Raw genomic sequence first — 25,568 nt, 5'->3', positions numbered from 1 at the left:
GGTCTGCAACTCTTAAATCCACAACTCCTCAGAAACCAAAAGTCCTCCTTAGGGCTAATTCGTGGGTCCCGATATTGCAGTGCTAGGTAGGCAGGGCACAGCATATCCACATCAGTGCAAGGCCTGCAGGCACTGTATGTGTGTCCATTGCTCCCACTGCATCCCTCCCAAAGCTCCATAACTGTCTAATGCTGCTTCAGCAGCTTCTTTACTATATACCTAGTTGCATTTTTTTTCCAAAACTTCACCCCCAGAAAATGAAAATATACAGTCTGTTCTGTCAGTCTGAAGCCTGTTGAAAAATCATAGTTTTTCAGGCATACATAGCATAGTTGTGTGTGCTAGCCTTGTGCCACTTTTTTTGTGTGTTTTAAATTCACCGAAAAAGGCCTCATATATCTGCGTGCTCCAAGTTTTTGAATTTTAGGCCATTTTGCCACTGTTTTTGCTGTCTGTTACTCTAAATATATACAGCACTATTTGGTAATTAAAAAAAAACAGGCCACATATTTGCCAGTGTGGTATTTCCGTGACAGCCCTCATATATCTGCGTGCTCCAACTTTTGGCAATTTAGGCCATTTTGCCACTGTTTCTGGTGTCTGTTACTCTAATTACACTCACCGGCCACTTTATTAGGTACACCTGTCCAACTTCTTGTTAACACTTAATTTCTAATCAGCCAATCACATGGCGGCAACTCAGTGCATTTAGGCATGAAGACATGGTCAAGACAATCTCCTGCAGTTCAAACCGAGCATCAGTATGGGGAAGAAAGGTGATTTGAGTGCCTTTGAACGTGGCATGGTTGTTGGTGCCAGAAGGGCTGGTCTGAGTATTTCAGAAACTGCTGATCTACTGGGATTTTCACGCACAACCATCTCTAGGGTTTACAGAGAATGGTCCGAAAAAGAAAAAAAATCCAGTGAGCGGCAGTTCTGTGGGCGGAAATGCCTTGTTGATGCCAGAGGTCAGAGGAGAATGGGCAGACTGGTTCGAGCTGATAGAAAGGCAACAGTGACTCAAATCGCCACCCGTTACAACCAAGGTAGGCCTAAGAGCATCTCTGAACGCACAGTGCGTCGAACTTTGAGGCAGATGGGCTACAGCAGCAGAAGACCACACCGGGTACCACTCCTTTCAGCTAAGAACAGGAAACTGAGGCTACAATTTGTACAAGCTCATCGAAATTGGACAGTAGAAGATTGGAAAAACGTTGCTTGGTCTGATGAGTCTCGATTTCTGCTGCGACATTCGGATGGTAGGGTCAGAATTTGGCGTAAACAACATGAAAGCATGGATCCATCCTGCCTTGTATGGAGCATCTTTGGGATGTGCAGCCGACAAATCTGCGGCAACTGTGTGATGCCATCATGTCAATATGGACCAAAATCTCTGAGGAATGCTTCCAGCACCTTATTGAATCTATGCCACGAAGAATTGAGGCAGTTCTGAAGGCAAAAGGGGGTCCAACCCGTTACTAGCATGGTGTACCTAATAAAGTGGCCGGTGAGTGTATATACAGCACTATTTGGCATTTAAAAAAAAAACAGGCCACATATTTGCCAGTGTGGTATTTCCGTGACAGCCCTCATATATCTGTGTGGTCCAACTTTGGGCATTGTAGGCCGGTGTACCCCTTTTGTTTGCTGTCTGATAGGGTTGAGCGAAACGGGTCGATCATTTTCAAAAGTCGCCGACTTTTGGCTAAGTCGGCGTCTCATGAAACCCGATCCGACCCCTGTGCTTGTCGGCCATGCGGTACGCGACTTTCGTGCCAAAGTCGCGTTTCAATGACGCGAAAAGCGCCATTTCTCAGCCAATGAAGGTGAACGCAGAGTGTGGGCAGCGTGATGACATAGATCCTGGTCCCCACCATCTTAGAGAAGGGCATTGCAGTGATTGGCTTGCTGTCTGCGGCGTCACAGGGGCTATAAAGGGGCGTTCCCGCCGACCGCCATCTTACTGCTGCTGATCTGAGCTTAGGGACAGGTTGCTGCCGCTTCGTCAGAAGCAGGGAGAGCGTTAGGCAGGGTCCACTAACCACCAAACCGCTTGTGCTGCAGCGATTTGCACTGTCCAACACCACCTTCGGTGTGCAGGGACTGTGGAAGCTATTTTTTTTTTTTTTCCCCTCAGCGCTGTAGCTCATTGGGCTGCCCTAGAAGGCTCCGTGATAGCTGTATTGCTGTGTGTACGCCACTGTGCAAACCAACTGCTTTTTTCAAAGCACATATCCTCTTGTTCCTTCCTTTCTGCACAGCTATCTTTTTTGTTTGTCCACACTTTTTATTTAATTTGTGCATCAGTCCACTCCTATTGCTGCCTGCCATACCTGGCTTAGATTACTGCAGGGAGATAGTAATTGTAGGACAGTCCCTGTTTTTTTTTTGTTTTTTTTGTGGGAGATTAAGATTGGCATTTCTGCTACAGTGCCATCCCTGTGTGTGCCATCTCTCACTGAGTGGGCCATAGAAAGCCTATTTATTTTTTCCGTGATTTGTGTTCTAAATTCTACCTCAACACAAAAACACTACATCAATCAGTGGGAGAAAAATATTGGCCTCAGTCAGGGCTTGTGTGTCACTGCTGTGTGTGCTATCTCTCATTCAGTGGGCTATAGCAAGCCTATTTATTTTATTTTTTTTTTTAATATTATTTGGTTTCTAAAGTCTCCCTGAAAAAAAAAAATACCTAAAAAAACAGTGGGAGAGTAATATTGCCCTTTCAGCTTGTGTGCCAGTCTTGACTCCTGGGTGTGCCACCTCTCTCTCTCATTCAGTGGGCCATAGAAAGGCTATTTTTTTTGTGGTTTTTTTAATATTATTTGGTTTCTAAAGTCTCCCTGAAAAAAAAAAAAAAAACATAAAAAAACAGTGGGAGAGTAATATTGCCCTTTCAGCTTGTGTGCCAGTCTTGACTCCTGGGTGTGCCACCTCTCTCCCTCTCATTCAGTGGGCCATAGAAAGCCTATTTATTTATTTTTTTAAATATTATTGGGTTTCTAAAGTCTCCCTTAAAAAACAAAAAATACATAAAAAAACAGTGGGAGAGTAATATTGCCCTTTCAGCTTGTGTGCCAGTCTTGACTCCTGGGTGTGCCACCTCTCTCCCTCTCATTCAGTGGGCCATAGAAAGCCTATTTATTTTTTTTTTTAAATATTATTGGGTTTCTAAAGTCTCCCTTAAAAAACAAAAAATACATAAAAAAACAGTGGGAGAGTAATATTGCCCTTTCAGCTTGTGTGCCAGTCTTGACTCCTGGGTGTGCCACCTCTCTCTCTCATTCAGTGGGCCATAGAAAGGCTATTTTTTTTTTTGGTTTTTTTAATATTATTTGGTTTCTAAAGTCTCCCTGAAAAAAAAAAAAACATAAAAAAACAGTGGGAGAGTAATATTGCCCTTTCAGCTTGTGTGCCAGTCTTGACTCCTGGGTGTGCCACCTCTCTCTCTCATTCAGTGGGCCATAGAAAGGCTATTTTTTTTTTTTGTTTTTTTAATATTATTTGGTTTCTAAAGTCTCCCTGAAAAAAAAAAAAAAAACATAAAAAAACAGTGGGAGAGTAATATTGCCCTTTCAGCTTGTGTGCCAGTCTTGACTCCTGGGTGTGCCACCTCTCTCCCTCTCATTCAGTGGGCCATAGAAAGCCTATTTTTTTTTTTTTTTAATATTATTGGGTTTCTAAAGTCTCCCTTAAAAAACAAAAAATACATAAAAAAAACAGTGGGAGAGTAATATTGCCCTTTCAGCTTGTGTGCCAGTCTTGACTCCTGGGTGTGCCACCTCTCTCTCTCATTCAGTGGGCCATAGAAAGGCTATTTTTTTTTGGTTTTTTTAATATTATTTGGTTTCTAAAGTCTCCCTGAAAAAAAAAAAAAAACATAAAAAAACAGTGGGAGAGTAATTTTGCCCTTTCAGCTTGTGTGCCAGTCTTGACTCCTGGGTGTGCCACCTCTCTCCCTCTCATTCAGTGGGCCATAGAAAGCCTATTTATTTATTTTTTAAAATATTATTGGGTTTCTAAAGTCTCCCTTAAAAAACAAAAAATACATAAAAAAACAGTGGGAGAGTAATATTGCCCTTTCAGCTTGTGTGCCAGTCTTGACTCCTGGGTGTGCCACCTCTCTCCCTCTCATTCAGTGGGCCATAGAAAGCCTATTTATTTTTTTTTTTAAATATTATTGGGTTTCTAAAGTCTCCCTTAAAAAACAAAAAATACATAAAAAAACAGTGGGAGAGTAATATTGCCCTTTCAGCTTGTGTGCCAGTCTTGACTCCTGGGTGTGCCACCTCTCTCTCTCATTCAGTGGGCCATAGAAAGGCTATTTTTTTTTTTGGTTTTTTTAATATTATTTGGTTTCTAAAGTCTCCCTGAAAAAAAAAAAAACATAAAAAAACAGTGGGAGAGTAATATTGCCCTTTCAGCTTGTGTGCCAGTCTTGACTCCTGGGTGTGCCACCTCTCTCTCTCATTCAGTGGGCCATAGAAAGGCTATTTTTTTTTTTTGTTTTTTTAATATTATTTGGTTTCTAAAGTCTCCCTGAAAAAAAAAAAAAAAACATAAAAAAACAGTGGGAGAGTAATATTGCCCTTTCAGCTTGTGTGCCAGTCTTGACTCCTGGGTGTGCCACCTCTCTCCCTCTCATTCAGTGGGCCATAGAAAGCCTATTTTTTTTTTTTTTTAATATTATTGGGTTTCTAAAGTCTCCCTTAAAAAACAAAAAATACATAAAAAAACAGTGGGAGAGTAATATTGCCCTTTCAGCTTGTGTGCCAGTCTTGACTCCTGGGTGTGCCACCTCTCTCTCTCATTCAGTGGGCCATAGAAAGGCTATTTTTTTTTGGTTTTTTTAATATTATTTGGTTTCTAAAGTCTCCCTGAAAAAAAAAAAAAAACATAAAAAAACAGTGGGAGAGTAATTTTGCCCTTTCAGCTTGTGTGCCAGTCTTGACTCCTGGGTGTGCCACCTCTCTCCCTCTCATTCAGTGGGCCATAGAAAGCCTATTTATTTTTTTTTTTAAATATTATTGGGTTTCTAAAGTCTCCCTTAAAAAACAAAAAATACATAAAAAAACAGTGGGAGAGTAATATTGCCCTTTCAGCTTGTGTGCCAGTCTTGACTCCTGGGTGTGCCACCTCTCTCCCTCTCATTCAGTGGGCCATAGAAAGCCTATTTATTTTTTTTTTTAAATATTATTGGGTTTCTAAAGTCTCCCTTAAAAAACAAAAAATACATAAAAAAACAGTGGGAGAGTAATATTGCCCTTTCAGCTTGTGTGCCAGTCTAGACTCCTGGGTGTGCCACCTCTCTCTCTCATTCAGTGGGCCATAGAAAGGCTATTTTTTTTTTTGGTTTTTTTAATATTATTTGGTTTCTAAAGTCTCCCTGAAAAAAAAAAAAAAACATAAAAAAACAGTGGGAGAGTAATATTGCCCTTTCAGCTTGTGTGCCAGTCTTGACTCCTGGGTGTGCCACCTCTCTCCCTCTCATTCAGTGGGCCATAGAAAGCCTATTTATTTTTTTTTTTAAATATTATTGGGTTTCTAAAGTCTCCCTTAAAAAACAAAAAATACATAAAAAAAACGTGGGAGAGTAATATTGCCCTTTCAGCTTGTGTGCCAGTCTTGACTCCTGGGTGTGCCACCTCTCTCCCTCTCATTCAGTGGGCCATAGAAAGCCTATTTATTTTTTTTTTTTTTATATTATTGGGTTTCTAAAGTCTCCCTTAAAAAAAAAAAAAAACATAAAAAAACAGTGGGAGAGTAATATTGCCCTTTCAGCTTGTGTGCCAGTCTTGACTCCTGGGTGTGCCACCTCTCTCCCTCTCATTCAGTGGGCCATAGAAAGCCTATTTATTTATTTTTTTAAATATTATTGGGTTTCTAAAGTCTCCCTTAAAAAACAAAAAATACATAAAAAAACAGTGGGAGAGTAATATTGCCCTTTCAGCTTGTGTGCCAGTCTTGACTCCTGGGTGTGCCACCTCTCTCCCTCTCATTCAGTGGGCCATAGAAAGCCTATTTATTTTTTTTTAAAATATTATTGGGTTTCTAAAGTCTCCCTTAAAAAACAAAAAATACATAAAAAAACAGTGGGAGAGTAATATTGCCCTTTCAGCTTGTGTGCCAGTCTTGACTCCTGGGTGTGCCACCTCTCTCTCTCATTCAGTGGGCCATAGAAAGGCTATTTTTTTTTTTGGTTTTTTTAATATTATTTGGTTTCTAAAGTCTCCCTGAAAAAAAAAAAAAAACCATAAAAAAACAGTGGGAGAGTAATATTGCCCTTTCAGCTTGTGTGCCAGTCTTGACTCCTGGGTGTGCCACCTCTCTCCCTCTCATTCAGTGGGCCATAGAAAGCCTATTTATTTTTTTTTTAAAATATTATTGGGTTTCTAAAGTCTCCCTTAAAAAACAAAAAATACATAAAAAAACAGTGGGAGAGTAATATTGCCCTTTCAGCTTGTGTGCCAGTCTTGACTCCTGGGTGTGCCACCTCTCTCCCTCTCATTCAGTGGGCCATAGAAAGCCTATTTATTTTTTTTTTTAAATATTATTGGGTTTCTAAAGTCTCCCTTAAAAAACAAAAAAAACATAAAAAAACAGTGGGAGAGTAATATTGCCCTTTCAGCTTGTGTGCCAGTCTTGACTCCTGGGTGTGCCACCTCTCTCTCTCATTCAGTGGGCCATAGAAAGGCTATTTTTTTTTTTGGTTTTTTTAATATTATTTGGTTTCTAAAGTCTCCCTGAAAAAAACAAAAAAAACATAAAAAAAACAGTGGGAGAGTAATATTGCCCTTTCAGCTTGTGCGCCAGTCTTGACTCCTGGGTGTGCCACCTCTCTCTCTCTAATTGTGGGCCATAGAAAGCCTTTTTTTTTTTTTTTTTTTTAATATTATTTGGTTTCTAATGTCTCCCTGAGAAAAAAAAATAAATAAATTAGGTGGGAGATTAATATTGACATTAGTGCTTGAGTGACAGTCCTGCGTGTGTGTCATCTCTGTGATTTTGTGCCACAGAAAACAGAGTGTGTAACATTGTGCCTGATTTTCCTTGTGGTCTCACCAACCTGTTAAGGGATATTGAAATCATACTGAAGTTATAGCTCACCGTGTAAGTTGTTTGACAGCAACAAATAAAGTTACTTTGGTTAAGATTTTAAAACAATGAGGAAGTCTGGTGCAAGAGGTCGTCGTGGGCGTTCATTGTCAGCTGGTAATGATGGTAGTGGTAGTGGAGCATCAGGTGGTCGTGGGGATAAAAATATTCCACCTAAGTCTGGAGCTGTGGAGCCAGTTTCGTCGTCAGGCTACACAAGGCCTCGAACGCTCTCTTTTCTGGGAGTAGGAAAACCGCTTTTAAAGGCGGAGCAGCAACAGCAAGTTTTGGCTTACATTGCAGACTCAGCCTCTAGCTCTTTTGCCTCCTCTTCCGAAACTGGTAAATGTAAAAGCAGCGTGTCGCTTGTGGATGTTCACGGTCAGGGACAAGTCGCTTCCTTGTCCTCCTCAGCAAAAACTACAACAAGAGAGAAGGATGCAGCAGGCGACACAACGGGTCACTCCATGGAGCTCTTTACACATACCGTCCCTGGCTTAGAAAGTGAAACATTTAACAGGCCATGCCCATTACAAGTATATTCTGACATGGAGTGCACTGATGCACAGCCACAGCCAGAGTACTATGCTGCTCCTTTGACTCAGACCACCACATTGCCCTCTCAGGGTACAGATCCACAATCAGACCCTGATGAGACTATGTTGCCCCGCCACGAACGCTATACCACCGACCGACACAGTGACACAGACGAAGTTGCACACGAGCTCGAAGAGGAGGTAATAGATGACCCAGTTATTGACCCCGATTGGCAGCCATTGGGGGAACAGGGTGCAGGCGGCAGTAGTTCAGAAGCGGAGGTGGAGGAGGGGCCGCAGCAGGCATCAACATCGCAACAGGTTCCATCTGCCGGGCCCGTATCTGGCCCAAAACGCGTGTCAAAGCCAAAACCTGTTGGAGCACAGCGTTGCCATCCGGTTAAAGCTCAGTCTGCAATCCCTGAAAAGGGATCCGAGTCTAGGAAGAGTGCAGTCTGGCATTTTTTTAAACAACATCCAACAGATCAGCGCAAAGTCATTTGTCAAAAATGTTCAACTAGCTTAAGCAGAGGTCAGAATCTGAAAAGTCTAAATACTAGTTGCATGCATAGACACTTAACCACCATGCATTTTCAAGCCTGGACTAACTACCAAACGTCCCTCAAGGTTGTAGCACCCTCGGCCAATGAAGCTAGTCAGCAACGCAACATCCCTTCCGTCACTGTAAGGCCACCATTTTCTGCACCACCGGCAGTATCTGTGCAGGTTTCTTTGCCAGCCAAAAGCAGTCAGGGTCAGGGAACCACCAGTTTTGTAGGAGGAAATATTGCATCTAGGGCACCGGCGGAAACAATACCGTCTCCAACCGTCTCTCAGTCTGCCATGTACACCGGCACACCCGAAAGTTCCACGATCTCCAGCTCTCCAGTCCAGCTCACCCTACATGAGACTCTGGTTAGAAAAAGGAAGTACTTATCCTCGCATCCGCGTACACAGGGTTTTAACGCCCACATAGCTAGACTAATCTCGTTAGAGATGATGCCCTACCGGTTAGTTGAAAGCGAAGCTTTCAAAGCCCTGATGGAGTACGCTGAACCACGATACGAGCTACCCAGTCGACACTTTTTTTCCAGAAAAGCCATCCCAGCCCTGCACCAGCATGTTAAACAGCGCATCGTCCATGCACTCAGGCAATCTGTGAGTACAAAGGTGCACCTGACTACAGATGCATGGACCAGTAGGCATGGCCAGGGACGTTATGTGTCCATCACGGCACACTGGGTGAATGTGGTGGATGCAGGGTCCACAGGCGACATCAATTTAGGGACAGTTGTGCCTAGCCCACGGTCTAGGAAACAGTTGGCTGTAGGCGTTCGCACCCCCTCCTCCTCCTCCTCCTCGTCCTCCTGCAGAAGCTACAGCTCTTCCACAGAACGCAGTCTGCCAACCACTCCATCGGCAGATGACACTGTTGCACACCAGTTGTCCCATTATGGGCCAGCTACTGCCAAGTGTCAGCAGGCTGTATTGGCTATGAAGTGCTTGGGCGACAACAGACACACCGCGGAAGTTCTGTCCGAGTTCTTGCAACAAGAAACGCAGTCGTGGCTGGGCACAGTAGATCTTGAGGCAGGCAAAGTAGTGAGTGATAACGGAAGGAATTTCATGGCTGCCATCTCCCTTTCCCAACTGAAACACATTCCTTGCCTGGCTCACACCTTAAACCTGGTGGTGCAGTGCTTATTGAAAACTTATCCTGGGTTCTCCGACCTGCTCCTCAAAGTGCGTGCACTTTGCTCACATATCCGACGTTCGCCTGTACACGCCAGCCGTATGCAGACCTATCAGCGGTCTTTGAACCTTCCCCAGCATCGCCTAATCATAGACGTTGCAACAAGGTGGAACTCAACACTGCACATGCTTCAGAGACTGTGCGAACAGATGCGTGCTGTTATTTATTTGTGGGAGGATACACGGGCAGGCAGTAGGATGGCAGACATGGAGTTGTCAGGTGTGCAGTGGTCTAAGATACAAGACATGTGTCAAGTCCTTCAGTGTTTTGAGGAATGCACACGGCTGGTTAGTGCAGACAACGCCGTAATAAGCATGAGCATCCCCCTAATGCGTCTGCTGATGCAAAGTTTGACGCACATAAAGGAGCAGGCGTCTGCACCAGAGGAAGAGGAAAGCCTTGATGACAGTCAGCCATTGTCTGGTCAGGGCAGTGTACAGGACGAGGTAGCGGGCGAAGAGGAGGTGGAGGACGAGGAGGATGATGGGGATGAGTATATTTTTAATGCCGAACCTTTCCCGGGGGCACAGGAAATTGGTTGCGTGTCACGGCCGGGTTCTGGTTTTTTGAGGGACACAAGTGACGTAGATTTGCCTGCAACTGCCCCTCAACCAATCACAACCGGAGATTTGACAACTGGAACTTTGGCCCACATGGCGGATTATGCCTTACGTATCCTAAAAAGGGACACACGCATTACGAAAATGATGAACGATGACGATTACTGGTTGGCCTGCCTCCTTGATCCACGCTATAAAGGCAAATTGCAAAATATTATGCCACATGAGAACTTGGAACTAATATTAGCAACCAAACAATCAACTCTTGTTGACCGTTTGCTTCAGGCATTCCCAGCACACAGCGCACGTGATCGTTCTCACACGAGCTCCAGGGGGCAGCAGACTAGGAGTGTTAGGGGTGCACACATCAGAAGTGGCGTTGGACAGAGGGGTTTTCTGACCAGGTTGTGGAGTGATTTTGCTATGACCGCAGACAGGACAGGTACTGCTGCATCAATTGAAAGTGACAGGAGACAACATTTGTCCAGTATGGTTACTAACTATTTTTCATCCCTTATCGATGTTCTCCCTCAACCGTCATTCCCATTTGATTACTGGGCCTCCAAATTAGACACCTGGCCAGAATTGGCAGAATATGCATTGCAGGAGCTTGCTTGCCCGGCAGCAAGTGTCCTATCAGAAAGAGTATTCAGTGCTGCAGGTTCAATATTAACCGAAAAAAGGACTCGTCTGGCTACCCAAAATGTTGACGATCTAACATTCATTAAAATGAACCACAACTGGATTTCGAAATCTTTTGCCCCACCTTGCCCGGCCGACACCTAGCTTTCCTATGAAAGGCTCTTGCCTGTGAATTACTTTTCTAATGTCTAATTTGCTGCAGCTGATTGTACAGCATACGACATGTTTACACCTCCCTAAATGGCCAAACTCCCCACACGGGGCCGTGGTATCGCGACTTGGTGCAAGCACCCGTGAGACTGCTGTTTGTCTGAAGAGGTGGGTGTGCTCGCTTTTGGTTGACGGCATTGCTACTGGGTCCCTCATAGTACAATGTAGTGTCTCTGGCGGTGGTGGTGCGCACCCAACGTCAGACACACCGTTGTAACATGAGGGGCCCTGGGGCGGTCCCGCCGGCCTCTAGAGAGTTCCCCCCTACCCCAGCTCAAAATGTGCTCTACCACATGCAAAATTATGTCGCACAGCTCCACCAATCTTTAGTCTATTCGCTGACATCATTCAATGTCTGGCACTGACAATACACATTTGTAGACATCTATGATGCAACTTAAAGTAGTCTGTGTCTGTGTCCTATATTGGCACCATTAAATAGTTACTGCCAAATTACTATGTCAGAAACTCAGCAGATGAGCCCACCCCTGTACCTAAGTATGCCACCTTTTTTTTTGTTTTGGTTGTTTTGCGAGACATTAACATCTATTTATATTTTGGGAGTACTGGGACAGACACTCCTTGCACTACTCCTCCACTCACCACCAAGCTGCCCGTGTATCCATGTAACCGCTGTAAAACTGCCATGAGCCTATTGTTTGTTATTTTAGGCCTTTGAAGCCTGTCTGCGGTCCCTCCTTCCACTAGTCCTCCACTGACCAGACCACTGCTGCCCGTGTACCCCTGGAACCAATTATAAAGTGCCTACAGCCAGCCCATTTTTTTATGTTAGGCCTTTGAAGCCTGTCTGCGGTCCCTCCTTCCACTAGTCCTCCACTGACCAGACCACTGCTGCCCGTGTACCCCTGGAACCAATTATAAAGTGCCTACAGCCAGCCCATTTTTTTATGTTAGGCCTTTGAAGCCTGTCTGCGGTCCCTCCTTCCACTAGTCCTCCACTGACCAGACCACTGCTGCCCGTGTACCCCTGGAACCAATTATAAAGTGCCTACAGCCAGCCCATTTTTTTATGTTAGGCCTTTGAAGCCTGTCTGCGGTCCCTCCTTCCACTAGTCCTCCACTGACCAGACCACTGCTGCCCGTGTACCCCTGGAACCAATTATAAAGTGCCTACAGCCAGCCCATTTTTTTATGTTAGGCCTTTGAAGCCTGTCTGCGGTCCCTCCTTCCACTAGTCCTCCACTGGCCAGACCACTGCTGCCCGTGTACCCCTGGAACCAATTATAAAGTGCCTACAGCCAGCCCATTTTCTTATGTTAGGCCTTTGAAGCCTGTCTGCGGTCCCTACTTTAAATACTCCTCCACTCACCACCAAGCTGCCTGCCCGTCTATCCATGTAACCGCTGTAAAACTGCAATGAGCCTATTGTTTGTTATTTTAGGCCTTTGATAGCCTGTCTGCGGCCCCTACTTGCAATACTCCTCCACTGACCACAATGCTGCCTGGAGTGCCTGCCTGTGTATCCATGTAACCGATGTAAAACTGCCATGACTGCCTACTGTTTGTTATTTTAGGCCTTTGATAGCCTGTCTGCGGCCCCTACTTGCAATACTCCTCCACTGACCACAATGCTGCCTGGATTGCCTGCCTGTGTATCCATGTAACCGATGTAAAACTGCCATGACTGCCTACTGTTTGTTATTTTAGGCCTTTGATAGCCTGTCTGCGGCCCCTACTTGCAATACTCCTCCACTGACCACAATGCTGCCTGGAGTGCCTGCCTGTGTATCCATGTAACCGATGTAAAACTGCCATGAGTGCCTACTGTTTGGTATTTTAGGCCTTTGAAAGCCTGTCTGCAGCCCCTACTTGCAATACTCCTCCACTGACCACACCAATGCTGCCCGTGTACCCCTGGAACCTATTTAAAAGTTCATAGAGCCTAGTTATATATTTTATTTACTATTAATAAGGCCATGATGGACTACGCTGTACCACGCTACAAGCTAACCAGTCGACACTTCTTTTGCGAGAAAAGCCATCCCAACCCTCCACCAGCATGTAGAAGACCGCATTGTCCATGCACTCTGGCAATCTGTGAGTACAAAGGTGCACCTGACAACAGACGCATGGACCTGTAGGCATGGCCACGGAAGATTACGTGTCCATTACGGCGCAATGGGTTAATGTGTTGGATGCATGGTCCACAGGGGACAGCCTACTAAGTCTGTCTGCAGTCCCTAATTCAAATTGTCCTCCACTGTCTAAATCGGAGCTTCCACCTTCTGGCTTTCGGCCTATAGTATCAGAAATTAAACTGCATTTGGCCTTCAACTTTGGTTAGGGCCTACTAACGGCTTCTGCCCCTCCCTGGTGTTGCCCTCAACTAAATAAAGCTGAGCTTCAACCTTCTGCTCCAAATTACCATTTTAAAAAATGCAATAGGCTTTTCCGGCCTACTAAAGGTGTCTGTCTGTGTGCCCCTGCCTGGTGTTGTCCTCAACTGAATAAAGCTGAGCTTCAACCTTCCGGCTCTCATTAAGTGGTTTTTAAAAAACAAAATGGTGGTTAGGGCCTACTAACGGCTTCTGCCCCTCCCTGGTGTTGCCCTCAACTAAATAAAGCTGAGCTTCAACCTTCTGCTCCAAATTACCATTTTAAAAAATGCAATAGGCTTTTCCGGCCTACTAAAGGTGTCTGTCTGTGTGCCCCTGCCTGGTGTTGTCCTCAACTGAATAAAGCTGAGCTTCAACCTTCCGGCTCTCATTAAGTGGTTTTTAAAAAACAAAATGGTGGTTAGGGCCTACTAACGGCTTCTGCCCCTCCCTGGTGTTGCCCTCAACTAAATAAAGCTGAGCTTCAACCTTCTGCTCCAAATTACCATTTTAAAAAATGCAATAGGCTTTTCCGGCCTACTAAAGGTGTCTGTCTGTGTGCCCCTGCCTGGTGTTGTCCTCAACTAAATAAAGCTGAGCTTCAACCTTCCGGCTCTCATTAAGTGGTTTTTAAAAAACAAAATGGTGGTTAGGGCCTACTAACGGCTTCTGCCCCTCCCTGGTGTTGCCCTCAACTAAATAAAGCTGAGCTTCAACCTTCTGCTCCAAATTACCATTTTAAAAAATGCAATAGGCTTTTCCGGCCTACTAAAGGTGTCTGTCTGTGTGCCCCTGCCTGGTGTTGTCCTCAACTGAATAAAGCTGAGCTTCAACCTTCCGGCTCTCATTAAGTGGTTTTTAAAAAACAAAATGGTGGTTAGGGCCTACTAACGGCTTCTGCCCCTCCCTGGTGTTGCCCTCAACTAAATAAAGCTGAGCTTCAACCTTCTGCTCCAAATTACCATTTTAAAAAATGCAATAGGCTTTTCCGGCCTACTAAAGGTGTCTGTCTGTGTGCCCCTGCCTGGTGTTGTCCTCAACTGAATAAAGCTGAGCTTCAACCTTCCGGCTCTCATTAAGTGGTTTTTAAAAAACAAAATGGTGGTTAGGGCCTACTAACGGCTTCTGCCCCTCCCTGGTGTTGCCCTCAACTAAATAAAGCTGAGCTTCAACCTTCTGCTCCAAATTACCATTTTAAAAAATGCAATAGGCTTTTCCGGCCTACTAAAGGTGTCTGTCTGTGTGCCCCTGCCTGGTGTTGTCCTCAACTAAATAAAGCTGAGCTTCAACCTTCCGGCTCTCATTAAGTGGTTTTTAAAAAACAAAATGGTGGTTAGGGCCTACTAACGGCTTCTGCCCCTCCCTGGTGTTGCCCTCAACTAAATAAAGCTGAGCTTCAACCTTCTGCTCCAAATTACCATTTTAAAAAATGCAATAGGCTTTTCCGGCCTACTAAAGGTGTCTGTCTGTGTGCCCCTGCCTGGTGTTGTCCTCAACTGAATAAAGCTGAGCTTCAACCTTCCGGCTCTCATTAAGTGGTTTTTAAAAAACAAAATGGTGGTTAGGGCCTACTAACGGCTTCTGCCCCTCCCTGGTGTTGCCCTCAACTAAATAAAGCTGAGCTGCAACCTTCTGCTCCAAATTACCATTTTAAAAAATGCAATAGGCTTTTCCGGCCTACTAAAGGTGTCTGTCTGTGTGCCCCTGCCTGGTGTTGTCCTCAACTAAATAAAGCTGAGCTTCAACCTTCTGCTCCAAATTACCATTTTAAAAAATGCAATAGGCTTTTCCGGCCTACTAAAGGTGTCTGCCCCTCCCTGGTGTTGTCCTCAACTGAACAAAGCTGAGCTTCCACATTCTGGCTTTCGCCCTATACTATCAGATATTAAACTGCATTTGGCCTACTAGTGTGGTTAGGCCCTTGAAACAGTGTCTGCTGCTCTTGGGTTTGCTACTCCACTGAACAAAGCAATGCCGCCTGTTTAGTCCTGTTACCAATTTTGAACTGCATTTAGCCTACTTTATTCTTTGGCCCTATATCTGTTTCCTCCTCATCCTGCCCATTGCCCAGCCACTGCTAAATGAGTCTGCTGGTACATTGACCTAGACCACTACATTCCCCTTGTACTCTACACAGCCAGAATCTGACCCTGCTGAAAGTAAGGTTCCCCTTCCCGCATGTTATACCACCTTACACAGGGACAAAGAGGAAGGTGCAGATGAAAGTGCAGGTTCCTTCATCAGGTGGGGGGGCATACTCGTTGGCGACGTCACTGGCACAGGGCCCCTCAGAGTACGCAAAAGTGTCGCTGCTGGTGGGAGGCGCCCCCGCCATGCAAACACACCGCCGTACTTTGAGGGGCCCTGTGCCAGTGCCAATGCGAACGAGTGGGCCCCCCCCTGCTTGCTCAGGATCACAGCACTTGCAACGTTTAAATACTTACCTTTCCCTGCAACACCGCCGTGACGTAGTCCGCATTTCCTGGGCCCACGAAAAACTTGAGCCAGCCCTACTCCCCCCACAACTTTCCCCCAATTCCCTATGCCCAACTATTATTATACAGTTAATTAAGATTGGCAAGCTTCAGAAACAAGAATGGATGTTTTTGGCATTAAAATGGGCACTGTAGGTGTTTTCCTGGCCTCCACTCACTGCCGACTATGCTTCCCCATTGACTTGCATTGGGTTTCGTGTTTCGGTCGATCCCCGACTTTTAGCGATAATCGGCCGACTGCACTCGACTCGACTCTGGACAAAATCGGGTTTCCCAAAACCCTACTCGATCTTAAAAAAATGAAAGTCGCTCAACCCTACTGTCTGATACTCTAATTCTATACAGCACAATTTAGCTTCAAAAAACATAAAAAGGCCACATATTGCCAGTGTGGTATTTCCGTGACAGCCCTCATATATCTGTGTGGTCCAACTTTGGGCATTGTAGGCCGGTGGACCCCTTTTTTTGCTGTCTGATACTCTAATTCCATACAGCACTATTTAGCTTCAAAAAACATAAAAAGGCCACATATTGCCAGTGTGGTATTTCCGTGACAGCCCTCATATATCTGTGTGCTCCAAGTTTGGTCATTGTAGGCCGGCGGACCCCTTTTTTTGCTGTCTGAAACTCTATTCTATACAGCACTATTTTGCATAAATTTACTTCACAAAAAAGCCCCGAAAAATTGAATACAGTCTGTTATATCAGGCTGAGGCCTGCCTGGTGTTTGGGTTTTAAAAATTGTAGATTTGCAGGCATACTGATCAGATATTATTTCGCTACTAATAAATAAATTTGTGTTGAGCATTTGAAATAGTGCAGTAGTCCATTTAAAATGGGCAAGGCAAGGGGCAAGGGACGGGGAAGTGGACATAATGATGGTGCATGCATAGGATGAGGCCGTGGCCAAGGTGAAAGTGGGCAACAACAAAGACCCACATCTTCTCGCTCGACCTTCCTGTCCCAGTTTCTAGGTGACCGCAGCACACCACTATTGAAGCCAGAGCAGTGTGAAACGGTTGTTGGTTGGATAGCGGATAATGCTTCCAGTCTCTTAGCCACCACCACCATGTCTTCCACATGGTCAAGTCTGAGAAGCCATGAGAGTGGCCCTGATATTCCTCACCCTGATCCTCCTTCCTCCCACCATGCCAAGTGCCCTGAGACAACTGATCCCACACTTGGACACTCTGAAGAGCTGTTCACTTTTACAATTCACGATTCTGAACTCTCGGCCGGTCAACTTGAAGTGGGGCAGATGAGATCGCATGTACAGATGCCTTAAGCTTTGACCAGCCCCAGCCATGTGAAGGCGATGGTGGGAAAGTGTCAGAATAGGTGGACAATGATGAGACACAATTGCCTGAAAGTCAGGAGGAGGAGCAGGGTGCAGATGTGGAAGACGAGGTGGTGGATGACATAGTGACTGACCCAACCTGGCAGGAGGACATGAAGAGCGAGGGCAGCAGCACACATGGGGAAGGAGGCATATCACCAAAACAGGCAGGAAGAAGCAGTGTGGTGGCCACAGACAGAATGCGTGCATCCGTTCCCCGTAACACCAACATGAGGGAAGTAGCCATTCCAACTGTTAGACCTTCCCGAGTCTGGTTATTTTTTAAAGACTCTGCCCATAACCACAAACAGGCCATGTGCAGCACCTGCCATGCGCGCATCAGCAGGGGTAGCAAAACAACCAGCCTGACCACCACCAGCATGATCAGGCACATGGCAGCAAAGCACCCGACTTTGTGGGCCGAACCCCAGGCTCCAGGACCACTGTCTGCAGTTCACACCACTGCTTCTTTAACAGTTTTGCGGAGAAGCCAATCCCCAGTACACCGTGCATACGAAGATGCCTCTAGCCCTGCACCTGTTGTGGCCCACAGTCAAGCAGCACCATCAGTAAGCACGTCCACGTCCTTGTCCCAGCACAACCTTCAGTTGTCTATAACTCAGTCTTTGGAATGCAAGTGGAAATACCCCGCCAACGCCGAACAGGCCACAGTCCTATATTCTAATATTTATCATCTGATTGCACTAGAAATGCTGCCTTTTAGGCTCATTGAGACAGGAGCTTTCCGCAACCTGATGGCAGTGGCCGTCCCAAGGTACTCGGTCCCCACTTGCCACTATTTCTCCTGGTGAGCCATACCGACATTACACCAGCATGTATCCCACAGCATTACCCATGCCTTCAACAATGCTGTTACAGGGAAAGTCCACCTAACCACGGACAAGTGGACAAGTGCTTGTGGGCAGAGATGGTACATCTCACTGACGGCACACTAGGTTAACATAGTGAAAGACAGGACCCAGTCGGACCTTGGGATGGAACACACCCTCCCCACACCGAAGATTGCTGGTCCTACATCAATCAGGGTTGCCCACACAGTCTACAGCTCCTACACCTCCTCCTCCTCTTCATCCACCATCTCTGAAATAAACATATCAGTCAGAAGCTGGAAACACTGCAGCACTTCCTCAGCCAAGCAGCAACAGACTGTGCTGAAGCTAATCTGCATAGATGACAAACTGCACAATGCAGAAGAGTTGTGGACAGTGCTGAAATAGCAGTCAGATGTTTGGATGACACCGCTGAACCTACAGCCAGGCATGGTCATGTGTGACAATGCAGTAACCTGGTGGTGGCTCTGAGGCAAGGTGAGCTCACACACATACCTTGCCTGGCCCATGTGATTAACCTCGTGGTTCAACGTTTTCTGAAAAGCTACCCGGAGCTGTCGGATCTGCCCATTTTAGAAAGTCAGCTACAGCTTCAGCTGCTCTTGCCGTGCTTCAGCAGCATTTGCAGCTTCCAGCTCACTGGCTGGAGTGTGATGTCCCCATGTGCTGGAACTCTACGCTGCTTATGTTGGAATGGCTTTGTGAGCAGAAAAGGGCAGTTGTTGACTACCAACATCAACAAGGCTGTCGATATTCAGTTCAGACTCCACACATAAGACCTCAGGAGTGGACAGGGATGTCCGACATATTTACGATCCTCCAAAACTTTTAGGACTGCACCAAGATGGTGAGCGGCGATGACGCCATAATTAGCATCACCATCCCACTTCTTAGCATTCTGAAAACCTCTCTGCTCACAATTAAAGAGGATGCATTGCAGGTAGAGCACGAGGGCATGGAGCATGGAACCATACAGGGGGATTACACTCAGCCCAGCCTCTTGTCTACTCATCGTGGATTGGTAGTCAATGAGGAGGAGGAGGTGGAAGAACAGGAGATACTTTCATGCGCTATAGATGGTATTACAAACACAGCTATCATACCGTCTGTTCAGTGGGGATGGCCTGAGGACAGGGAGGAGGAGGATGAGGATGAGGAGAAGGAGGACAGCATGGTCAGTCATCCTATTGGTGAGGACACGGAAGTCTTGCCTGTTAGCAGTCTGGCACGCATGGCTGACTTTATGTTGCGCTGCGTTTCATGTGACTGTCGCATTATAAAAATTTTGGGTGACACTCATTACTGGTTGGTGACACTTCTAGACCCACTCTACAAGGAGAACTTTCAATCTCTTCTACCACAAGCAGAGAGGTGTGCTAAAATGTTGCTGTACCAGAGGGCCCTTGTAGCGGAATTACTTAGAAAATTCCCATGTGAGAACGCTGGCAGCAGACGTCAGAGTTTGTTGTACAACCAAGTAGTCCAAGTGAGAGAGACAGAAGTGCAATCCAGCTCAGGCAGGGGAACAATGACAAAGTTCTGGGACAGTTTTTTCCAGACCCTCCCATCGTGGGGTGCTGTCACAAGAAGTGCAATGTTTGTGAAGATGGAGAGGGAGTACCTTGCAGATCGTACAAACGTCCTTCTTGATTCCTCTGTACCTTTTAATTATTGGGTGTCCAAGATGGACACATGCCATGAACTGGCTCTCAACACCTTGGAGGTCCTGGCCTGCCCTCTTGCTAGCGTTCTGTCAGAGCGGGTTTTTAGTGCCGCTGGTGGAATTATAACAGATAAGTGCATTCGCCTGTCAACTCAAAATGCTGACAGGCTGACTCTTATAAAAATGAACAAGGGCTGGATTGGGAAAGACTTCTGTACAACTGTTAGGGCTAGCGGAATACACCAAATAATTAGAGAAAAGGAATAAGGTGCATTCGCAGCCCGGGGTCCACCGTGCAGAGATGGAACTTACTGATAAGCAATGACGGACTATATGGCGGTACAATGAGGATGCACACACGGGTTAGCTTCACCCTGTGTGAAAGAAGCAAACCCTGTTGTGTCACAGGGCCACAGTACCACACGTAACAGATAGAATAAATAAGTAGCACGAGAGTGCATGCGGTGCCGCACTGTTGGACGCCATTAACCACCCAGACAGGTTTGGAAAGCGCGGTGATAGCGCACGGCACCGCACTTGCTGTCACAGTAATAGAAGCTGTTTGTGTACCAGTGTTAGTAACAAGTCAGGCGCTAGATTACAATCATCCTCCTTACGTGAGCATTCAAACACAAGGGAGGGGATGATTAAAGAGCGACTTTCACTCACAACCCACACACATAAACAAGTGTGTACTAGCGCATGGCCATGCGGCCATGTGAACCTTTTATAGCTGCAGCAAGTTCAGGACCTTCCTAGCATACCAATGAGAACTGCTACAGTAACTGAGCAACTTCAGGACCTTCCTAGAGGACCAATAGGAGCTACTGCAGTACCTGAGCATGTGACCCCAGACCTCCACTGAGATGTCTTCCTTTGGGCATGCTCAGAAGGGGAAAAGCAGGATTTAGTCCCAGAGATGTCTGCTCGCTGCTGATCAGTACAGGCTACAATGGCAGAGCCTGGAAAGGCAGCAGTAACCCTTTGCACAGAATCAGACTGACCGAGACGCTGGGACCGACATCTCCGCTGAGCAGGGTCCACTGCGGCTGATGCAGAATGAGAGACCGCAGCAAACATGTGTGCAGCGGCGGGAACTCAACTACTAACACACCACCAAGTGAAAACAGCGAAACATAACCTCAAATACATTCTCCCTTTTGGGGAGGTGTATTCTCAGGCACCTCTTCACAACCACACATGGGTAAATGCTTTCAGATTTGGTCTGTTTGTTGTTATCCTCATCCTCATCATCCAGAACCACTAGATGACCAGGGTGGACATGCTCTGTACTGTTATAGGCTGGTGAATTTTGGGCACGGGGGCTGTGGAGGCACTATTTTATTTAGTAAAAACAGGACCCCACTTTGGGGAATTGGGCATTACAATACATTGGGCCTGCTTCTTTACTCTTTCTCGTGCAATGTGTCCGTTAGCTGACACTAGATCACCAGGGTGAACGTGCTTTGTACGGTGAATTTTGGCCACGGGGGCTTTGATGGCACTAGTTTATTTAGTAAAAACAGGACCCTACATTGGGGAATTGGGCATTACATTACATTGGGCCTACTTCTTAAGTCTGTCTTCTGCAATGTGTCCTTTAACTGCCACTAGATGACCAGGGTGAACATGCTCAGTACTGTTGTAGGCCGGGGAATTTTGGGCAAGGGGCCTGTGATGGCACTAGTCTATTTTTAAAAAAGGTATCCCCATTGGGGAATTGTTTGGCAGCTCATGCACTCCATTTTAAGTCTCAGTGACCCACACTACTACATTGGGCTTACTTCCTAACTCTGTGTCCTGCAATGTCTTTTGTTTAACTGCCACTAGATCACCAGGGTGAACATGCTTTGTACTGTTATAGGCCGGTGAAGTTTGGGCAAGGGGCCTGCGATGGCACTAGTCTATTTTTTTTAAAAAGTACCCCAATGGGGAATTGTTTGACAGCTTATGCTCTGCATTACAAGTCTCAGAGACACATTGTCACGGGAGACCTAGGCAGGAAAGAGCTAATAACCCGGGCCCCTGTGATTGCCCTCAGACTAGGGAAACCCTGACTGACCCTCTCCCAGAGTTTACACTGATGGTGTGCATGTCTGGGCCTCCACCCTTGCCCTATCTCCTGTTTCAACCCTAGGCTGAAACCACAACCCACCACCCAGTGAAGAGTCCACACTCCAATACCCACAGTTAGCACAGACAAAGATAACGGAAAAATAAGCACCACGCCGCAGTCACTCAGGAATACACTATAAATGCAAAGGGCAAAACAAATACAAATATAGGAGGGAGCAAATAAGACAAAGGGAAATACACCACCAGCAATGATACTCCAACTACTAGCTCACCACTCCAGACCGAGATAACCATGCACAAGACAGAAGCTATAATCGGCGACGCCCAATGTTCAGGAGAACTATTTAAAGGCAGTGGGCATGGCCCAGCTTCCAATCCGAGCACCAGGTAATTTAACCCTGGACCAGCTAGATAAAATCTAGCCGACGCCAATGAGCGCATAGTGGTCAAAAGCGGAATTACCGCTGTCTGTCGAACGACCTGGTCTGAACAGCGTCCGACATGACACACATACCACTACAATGGGCCTACTTCTTAACTCTGTCTCCTGAAATGTCTCTTCTTTAACTGCCACTAGATACCCAGGGTGAACGTGCTTTGTACTGTTACAGGCCGGTGAATTTTGGGAAACGGGGCTGTGATGACACTATTTTATTTAGTAAAAACAGGACCCCACATTGGGGAATTGGGCATTACATTACATTGGGCCTTCTTCTTAAGTCTGTCTCCTGAAATGTGTCCTTTACCTGCAACTAGATCACCAGGGTAAACGTGCTCTGTACTGTTATAGACCGGTGAAGTTTGGACAAAGGGCCTGCGATGGCACTAGTCTATTTTTTAAAAAAGGTACCCCCATTGGGGAATTGTTTGGCAGATCATGCACTGCATGAGAAGTCTCAGAGACACACACCACTACATTGGGCCTAATTATTAACTCTGTCTCCTGCAATGTCTCTTCTTTAACTGCCACTAGATCACTAGGGTGAATGTGCTTTGTACTATTATAGGCTGGTGAAGTTTGGGCAAGGGGGCTGTGATGACAATAGTATATTTTTTTAAAAAGGTACCTCACACTGGTGAAACCACATTCTTGTTGGCAAAGACTTCATAACATTTGTGTACCTTAAAGAGCTCCCTTAAAAAGTTCATTTTTGTGTTGCCTGGTTGTTCACATTGGACACAATACACTTCATAAAAATTTAATAAAGCAATGCTGTTATTTTGGCTCAGTAGTTCATTAAAAATATTATCCACTATCCACTATATTAGTTTCTTTCCTTGAGAGCCATAACTGTGGCTGCCTCAAATGTACAAATGGCGAATATACAAATGGCGATTTGTAAACAAGATTAAAATACTGTATACTGAATGCACTCAGACAATCACATAGCTGCATTTCTTGTAAAACATTTAGAGATGTGACAGACAATGCTCATAGTGACACAATCTTGATAAATGTTGGTTTATTCACTTCACAAACAGTTCTAAGCCTCTATATGTTTGCTGTTTGTCATTGTAAAACATTAAGGTTTACTGAAACTATGCCTGTGGGGGTTTGATCTAAATCCTTTTGGCTTTTATTAATTAGGGATTTAGGCCATGTGCACACGCTGAGGATTCCATTGCCGAATTTTCCGCAGCATTTTTGATAAATCTGCAGTGCCAAACCGCTGCGGTTTTTACTGCGGATTTATCGTGGTTTCCACTGCGGTTTTTCACCTGCAGCTTCCTATTGGAGCAGGTGGAAAACCGCTGCGGATTCCGCACAAAGAATTGACATGCTGCGGAAAATAAACCGCAGCGTTTCTGTGCATTTTTTTCCGCAGCATGTGCACTGCGGATTTCATTTCCCATAGCATTACATGGTACTGTAAATGCATGAGAAACCGCTGCGGATCCGCAGCTGCGGAAACGCTGCGGATCCGCAGTGAAATCCGCAGCATGTGCACATACCCTTATGGTCCCTGTTGATAAAGCTACACCGCGAAACGCGCGTCCGGGGCCGCCGGGTGAAGTGTGGGTCGCTCCCCCCTGTATTTAATATGGGTAAGTGTGCAATCCTATTGATTTGACAGCGATAGCTCTTGGATTTCTATGTGTTACAAGGGGACCGCATGATATGCAATATATTTTTAGGTTCCATATGCTGCTACTTATATATATTTTTTGCTGTTTACTCTGGGGTTGAATTTTGGGACTCACCTGTAACCCAGCATACTGTGCTTTCTCTTTGATACCTCTGTGTTTGTATATATTGCTTATTGCAAATATACATGTGATTGTTATGGATTTGTGTACTATTTAGTCTGTATGATAAAGTTTATAATTGGTTTTTAATTATGGTGTTTTGGACGTTTATACTCCTTTTTTTCTTGGTTCTATTCCTTGAATTTTGTAATTTGCAATAAAATTGCGTTGTATTGCAAGTATTAGCCTCTTTTAAAGCCATATCTGAACCTTAGTGTTAAAAACATGGCAAATAAAATTGCCAAATTCTCCTGTAAATAATTTTGCAAAGAGGGAACCATCATACCATTAAAAAATTTGAGTGGATTTTCATGGGCCCATCCAGTATGTGGGTTCAAAGGCGTAATGGGCTTTATATGACTGACTATGCAGCAGAGCTGGCCTTGCTGCCAATGTGTAAAACAAAGGAGTATGGGAGGACAGAATGCATATTGTGAAGTGCATTTTCATGGGCCCATCCAGTTTGTGGGTTCAAAGGCATAATGGAGTGCATATGAATTGCTAGCAAGGCAGGCCTTGAATTCAATGCAATACTTTTTCAGGAGTCCCCCCTGGACATCTCATGAAAGGGGTATTGTGGTGCATCATAATTCTTGGCAGCCCATCCACTCACAGCCTAAGATACGACAGCTTAGGAGACCCAGAGTTTAATAATGGCCCTTTAAGAAGAATAATGCCGCCTGATGCTCCAGTAAAAATAGGTTCTGTGACTTTAAGAGTCCCTCCTTCATAAATGAAACAAGATGGGTCTGCGTATGTGTCACACACCACATGGCCAGCTAGGGTTGTTAAATGTTACAATGATATTTCCCAGTGAATGCATTTGTAGTGGTTGAACGCAATGTTAAAGTTCAAAAACTCTTCAAAAACGCTGCGTCTGAACTAAGCCTAAGTGGGGGAGGAATTTTTTTCTGTCTGGGGTTAAATATTTGGCGCTACAGGTAAATTATTAACCTGCAAAGGATGTACCTTGACATATTTCCCAGAAAAACCTGTTTTGGTTTCGTTTTAATGTGTTTTTTGAGGGACCAGGAAAAATGGCATGAATCTCGGGAAAAAATGATTAAAGCTGTGAACTAGGAGTCAGGAAAGCTTTCAGGGGTGATCCCCATGATGTCCCTGTCTCAATTGAGCAGTGTTTCCATCATTTTCAGATGTTTTTAGACCTTAAAAGGACCCCTGGGGGGGATCGCGGTAAAAATACTCAGGTCTCCCATAGACTTACATTGAGCTCGTTGCTCTGGCTGAGTACCCGAGTATTCCAGTCTGCTCGACCTGAGCAACGAACACCCGAGCATTTTAGTGCTCGCTCATCACTATGCAATATACAGTGATGAGCAAAACGGTAACAATGTTTTGAACTTTTGACTTTCAGGCTTCATATCTGACCATCCACTACTGCTTCAAACATGAGACTAAAATCATTTTATAAACAATCATCTTGGCTATTTCATACATAATTGTGAATTGCAACTATTTGACATATGATTCGTTATGCAGATTCTTGTCATGTCAATGCATTGTTACTGTTTTCCTCCTAAAAATCCAAGTTTTAGTTGTTACTATTTTTTAAATATTTTATAAATCAACCTTGGGCTTTCAACACTTCCTGAATCCTTCTAGGCATGATCGCTATAAGATTCAAACATGTCTTTACTGAAAACTTATCCCGGGTCTCTGCTACACGTTTCCAAAGTTTGTGCATACTGGTCTACTCACTTGGGTATGTATACAGTTTTTTCTTCAACTCTAGCCACAAGTGTTCAAT

This window comes from Ranitomeya variabilis, chromosome 6, assembly GCF_051348905.1.
Source record: "Ranitomeya variabilis isolate aRanVar5 chromosome 6, aRanVar5.hap1, whole genome shotgun sequence".
Lineage (NCBI taxonomy): Eukaryota > Metazoa > Chordata > Amphibia > Anura > Dendrobatidae > Ranitomeya > Ranitomeya variabilis.
The sequence above is the reverse complement of the archived record's forward strand: the minus strand, read 5'-3'. Positions refer to the sequence as shown.